The sequence below is a fragment of the Myotis brandtii genome, unplaced genomic scaffold (genome assembly GCF_000412655.1).
Source record: "Myotis brandtii unplaced genomic scaffold, ASM41265v1 scaffold123, whole genome shotgun sequence".
Lineage (NCBI taxonomy): Eukaryota > Metazoa > Chordata > Mammalia > Chiroptera > Vespertilionidae > Myotis > Myotis brandtii.
In genome coordinates this window covers 5,507,428-5,513,879 of record NW_005354291.1, presented here as the reverse complement: position 1 = coordinate 5,513,879, position 6,452 = coordinate 5,507,428, and the positions used below count along the sequence as shown (strand labels likewise).

Sequence of the window (6,452 nt, the reverse complement as noted above, 5' to 3'; positions counted from 1 at the left end):
ATGTTAGAAGACATGGCAAGTCTGGCAACTTTTTCAGTGGAAGTCTTGACTCTGGAGGCAGACTGGATGTGTGTGGATCATGTCTCTGTTACTTCTGTGTGGACTTGGGCAAGTTACTTACTCTCTCACCACTCAGTTTTCACATCTGTAAAAGGGACTATTCTAGATTATTTTATAAGATTTCAGTGAGGATTAAGGTAATGCTCATAAACTATAGCACAGTGTTTGACACGTAATAAACACTCAGAACATGCTCTAAGTTTACCTAGAACATCTTCCTGAAAGTTGAAAAAGGCTCTACCAAATTTATGTTCAAGGATGCTCATTGCAGTATTGATTAAATGGCAAAAAAGGAAATAACCAACAACAGGGGATCAATGTCTGGAAATTTTCATTAACAAACAATTTAAGTTAATTTAGAAGAGGAGAGTGCAAAGCTGTACATGTAGTGTGATCCTTGTTTCGTATTTATAAGCTCTATCTATGCAAAAGACAACATATATGCACACAAAAAAAGACTGTATATAAATGCACCCAAAATGTTAATAGTGGCTTTAGAGGGATAGTGGAATTATGGCTGATCTCTGTTTCTATTATTAGCAGGTGTTTCTTTTATTTTGCTATTTTCAGAGATAGTGTGTTTCATTGTCTGGGGAGATATGGTCTTTGTGAAACAACCTATACAACTTATGTTTTGAGTCTATTTTGGAGTGAGAAAGCTCCTTAGCCTAAACCTCTGCAAAGGCCTGTTACTCCACATTCAGCATCTCGGCATACTTTTATAATTAGCAAAAAATACATGAAAAATGATGTGCTTTATAAGTAAAGCCTTTGTAGGCGGTTGCACCATGACTCATTGGCGGCAGGCAGGACTGCTGGTTCCTTGCCTCTGAGCTCTCTTCACTCTCTGTTCTTGGCACACGCTGCGTCACTTTCCTGCCCAGGGCAGACTTGTCACCCCCTCCTCAGAAAAAAGAAAGATGATATACACCGACGTTCAAACCAGCAGATCTGAATTTGAATTCTATCCTTGACACTTGAGAGTTTTCATGTCCTTGAGCGTGGGGAGAGAAGGAAGCAGAGCCCATATTTTCAGGGCGTGCCAGGATTCACTTTATGTAAAGGTTAAGCTAGAGACCAAACAGCTGTGGATGGTGGGGCAGGGACTCAAACCTGTCTTCTCACCCCACATCCTCTGCTCTTTTCTCTGGATCTAACGGTTGGCTTCTTGTGGGTCAGGTTTTGGTCTACAAAGTGGAGATAATGAGTAGAGTAAATGAGGTAACCTATTTGGCAGTGTGTGGAACACGATATATGTCCAATTTGGAGTGGTGTGACGGTGATCTTGGGTGAAGAGACTGAAAGGGAACGACTTAGAGTCAGGAACAGAAGTTCAGGGACCGGATTCCTCGGTGGTATTCTTTCCACCAACACACACACACACACACACACACACACACACACAGATATATATTGTAATTATTTCCATGAAAGAAAGGATTTAGAAGTAAATGTATTATTTTTTTTTAAAGTAGCATTTCAGGTTCAGGTCAAAAGGAATTTCTGACCCAGATAAAGCCCCCCCCCCCCCCCCCCGCCATTTTGTGTTCAGAGTCATCTAATGAAAGATATTTTTAAGTGAAAGAATTGACTAATCCTGAAGGATTTACAAGTGAAACCATATGCCTATAACTTCTCATGAGCTAATATTTGAACTCCTTCTGATATTTTTTCAGCCCATTTCTTGTTTGGCATCTTTATTCACATAAACAGAATGGTCAGGGGCCAGGTCTTTTCTAGATTTTGCCAAGCCCTACGAATATCTGCTGCTCTAAGCAACTAAAGCCCAGCGATGTACTGACTGCAGCCTCAAGGTAGGTGGCCAGCACTTCTCGGATACCCTGCCTCAGGATACAGCTGGCCAGCCGTAGTTTCATCTCCTCATCTCAGAATAAGAGACATTTAATAAATTTTGTTTTGTAAATGGGTTGCCGGTAGTAGCTGAGATGCCATATCCTATAAGGACCATGATATTTATATTTTGGGTGCTATCACTTTCCTTGTTTTTTATTATAATCCCTTTTCCTGCCAAACCCGGGATGGCTGAGGGAGGACTCTGGCTCCCGTGGTGGCTAAGTGCTGCAATATGCTTTCTGTCTGCTCCCCTGACCTTGGGAACACAAAGTGGGCTTCTAAAGATTCCACTGTTTGCTTCAAGCCTCATGCTGGGTCCCTGCTGTTGACCACATTTTGAATGTTTTTCTAATGATTTTTCAACTACTTCCTTAAAAAAAAAGTCCATTTCTGAAATCATCTGTTGGTAATTAGGGTGACCAGCTAGCTACTTGTCTCCTATTCTAGGGCCTAGATCAGGATTTCACTGGCAATGATGTTCAAAGTCACCTTTATATTGTACAGGAGTCTAGGCTCATTGGAAGAGTTTGGGAATCACTTAGATTCTACAACCTGGAGGCTCTTGGTCAATGCATGGTAAAGTTGTTGATAATGATGATAATTGGAATTTGTAAAGTGATTTATAGTTACAAAGAAACATGTTGATATTAATTTGTCTAACAGAATTCTTTTTACACAACAGAATTTCCCATTAAATTCTGTTTATCTAGCAGAACTTTCTATAGGTCTGTTATATGCTAGGTACTCAGGATTTAATTATTAGTGAGATATGGTACTACTCTCACAAATATAATAGGGAAGTAAATTACAATTGTTTATTTAGTCCTCACAATAACCCTATAAGGTAGGATTTATTTTTCTCAGATATAATTATTTAGGCTGGGAGAAGTTAAGTTTATGTCAATATTTTCATTTTCATAAGGGGCAGTACTGGTCCTCAAACCTAGACTTCTTTGCTCCAAACTCTTGCTCTTTCCAATGAGCATGGGCTCTGGATTTAGATGTCTGTATTCTCATTTTGAGTTCCACCAATAACTAGCTGTGAGACTTTGCAAAAGTTACTTAGCCTTTTTTAGCTTTGGTCTCCCCATCTGTAAAATGAGGGAAATTATTCTTCTTGCCTCCCAGCATTACTGTGAGGGTTATGTGAGATAAGAATGTGAGGCACTTAGCACAGAGCTTGGCACATAGTACGTCCCAACAAATGCTACCTGGGATAAGAATAAAACGAATGATTATGATTATAGCTACAGTATGAAGCTTGCCTATTACACAGTTTATATGATCCTTGAGAAAAATATCATGTTTACAGAAGTGCATTTGGGACCACAGAGGTTGTGCAAGTTTTCATTGTTTGTTAGTGATTATGGAAAAATATATTGGATCATTTATTCAATAATGAATATTTATTAAACTTATATTCTGTGCCAGACACAGACCTAGGTGCTGGAAGCTTATAGTCTAAGAGCTATTTAGTCTTAAGAATAATCTCATAAGAGATGATGATTATCCATATCCACATTTTACATGTGAAAAATGAGAATTGGAGTTACATAATGATATATAACATATGTATTATATATATGTCAATTTATATGTACACACACATACACACAGAGATATGAATTATAAGTATAATTTGCCTGCAGTCACCGGCTGATAAGTAGCAGAGCCAGGGGCTAATTCAGGCCCTCAGCCACAAAGTGCAGTTTTGCTTCTATTACCGTCTGTAGCAAGAGAGCGCCTTCATTCCATATCTGCTTTCCTTTCTTCGGTGAAGGGATGGAAGTGGCCGTGGAACACCACTTATGTTAGGCAAATATAAAGTTTTAGGTACTACAATTATAATTTACTCAGAGAGGTCTAAACAGAATTAAAAATTTTTTAAAAAGGGAATGTTAAATGAGAGGTGATATGGTACATTACCCTGTATCCAAATAGATCCATTCTACAGACAGGTTGGCATTTAACCTTAAGATCATAAAAAAATACTTCATAATCATTATTTTCCCTCCCAACCAATTTTGCTGTCTAATAACATACATGCACCTAAAGCCCTCCTTTTGGTACAACCTAAATATCTAACATAAACGTAAGCAGTCACAGCCTAATGTGGGGCTTTAACATGACACTCAGTATGTGTTCAACTGAGTTAAATTCTTTCACGTTCTAAAAGCAGTGGAATTAAAGATCACCTGATTTACTCCCTTCCCATAAGACCATTTATATATAACACTTACAGAGGCCTATTTAATTTAGATTAGTTCGCCTTCCTTTTGATAAATGAATTCTAAAGCCCATGCCACAGAGCAAGAACATTCCAGAGGTAACTGGTCCGGGGTGCTGAAGGGTGTGGACCCCTCCCTGCTGCTGCTCTTTGCTGTGCTTCCTCCATCCTGGGCCTCAGGTTCACACGTGCCTCATTTCATCCCAGTCTTGGGTGTTGGGTTTATGTCTTTCTTTGGGGGAAACAAGCTGTTGTGCAGCCATTGGTACCTGTATTAGGGAAACACACCATACAAGCAAGGAGCTTACAGCCCAAGTGGCAAAAACCTTTTCTTGTCAGAGACCAAGAACTCTTGCAGTTGTTTATGTCATCCCTTCTTCTACAGACAGAAGATACTAAAAAGCTGTGTACCTTATGGATGACTCCACTAATAAGCTAAAATGTCTGTCAAGGTCAACCACAACATGCCAGATCAGTTCCATCAGTGCAAGACGCCCCGTCTGCTTGCCAAGGGTGAGGGGAAAGCAGATGGAATCACAGCAGTCATCCTCAATGTGGTTGACATTGCAAAGGTGCTTAATTGGCCTCCAATGTATCTCACCAAATATTTTGGTTGTGAGCTGGGAGCACAGACCCAGTTTGATGTTAAGAATGACCGTTACATTGTTAATGGATCTCCTGAGGTGAATAAGCTGCAAGACATGTGGGATGGATTCTTTATAAAATTGGGTCTCTGTCCTGAGTGTGACAATCCTGAAACAGAGCTGCATGTCAACCGAAAGAAGCAAACAACAGGTAATTCTTGTAAAGCCTGTGGTTATCGAGCCATGCTTGACACATCATTCTCAAAAACCCACCTGAGAATAGTGACAGTGGTACAGGAAAGGAAGGGAAGGGAAAAAAATGGGAAGGGCAAACACAAGGAACATGGCTCCGTGTCCAGCAGTGAGGCACCACTACCACCACCACCAAAGGACATCAATCCTCCTCCACATGCTGTGGAAGAAGAGGACGATGATTGGGGGAAGGATACAACTGAGGAAATTCAAAGGTGCAGAATGGATTAGATCAGTGCCCACGCCAAAGTTCTGACACTGTGATGATTTGAAAGGACTTTTGAAGAATGGGGTCAATATCCTGTTTGATTTTGTCGAGGAAAAGAAAGAGGAGGGTGTCTTCACTCATTTGACAAATTGTTGCCGAAGCAGAAAGACTGGATGTAAAAGCTATGGGCCCTCTTCTTTTGATTGAAGTTCTTTTTAATGAGAAGATTAAAGAACAGATTAAGAAATACAGGGGCCATTTCCTACGATTTGTCACAACAACAAAAAAGCTCAATGATGTCTTCTTCATGGTTTGGAGTGTGTGGTAGCAATGCACCAAGCTCATCTCATCTCCAAGATTCCACATATCTTGAAGGAGATGTATGACGCAGACCTTTTGGTGAGAAAATCCTCTCAATCTTTGGAGTATGATTTAATATGATTTAATAGTACCTTCTATGAGTTTATTTGAGGGAAGAAGGAAAAGGAGCAAAACCAGCATAACCCATCAGAAAAGCCTCAAAGACATATGTCTCAAAAGAACTCGCCAGGGGTAGGGGAGGCCGGGGGAAGGTCAAGGGGGAAAATTAAAAGGAGACATATGCACTACTCTTTGTAATATTTTAAGCAATAAAACAAAATTAAAAAAAGAACTCGCCAAAGAGATTTGTGTCAAAGCAGAACCATTTATAAAAAGGTTGGAGGAAGCAGAGGAGAAATCTTCACCATTTATAAAGTGGTGAAGAAGATGATGAAGATGAGATATTCAAAGTCTGCCAGTGTACCAAAAGTTGAAGCTGTGAAGTCTGACAAGAACAATGACATTGATACGAATGTCATTTAAAGGGGTGGGTGTAGCCCAGCTTAACTGTAACATTGAGAGTCTGTCTGCCTCATCAGCTAGAAGTGCAACATGCATGTGCAAAAGCTAACATGGTTTCACATCATGCTACACTTTCTGCAAAAAACATATTGCTGTGAGTGGTCTGTAATTAAGCCCAACAAGACATCACAGAAGTCCATACATGTGAGTCCATATCAGTGAGCAGATGTAGTTGGCTTATTTATAGCATGTTTTCCTTTGAAAAATTAGTGGTGGACACATTTGGATCACATTTATACAGTTATAAAAATAAAGACTTGATTGTGGTCATTCTTCAGATTTTTGCCTCTGAATGACTTAGGCTGAAATAATAGGCTCCTTTTAAAAACATTGTACTTTCATTTAACCTGATAGAATTCTTGAATCCTGTTCGAAACTGTTAGGT

At 39.7% G+C, this 6,452-nt stretch overlaps 1 pseudogene; it reads left to right on the top strand.

The window, feature by feature from the left end:
- The first annotated feature begins 4,581 nt into the window (after positions 1–4,581).
- LOC102248476 lies at positions 4,582–6,028 on the top strand (annotated as a pseudogene).
- Positions 6,029–6,452: the final 424 nt, after the last annotated feature.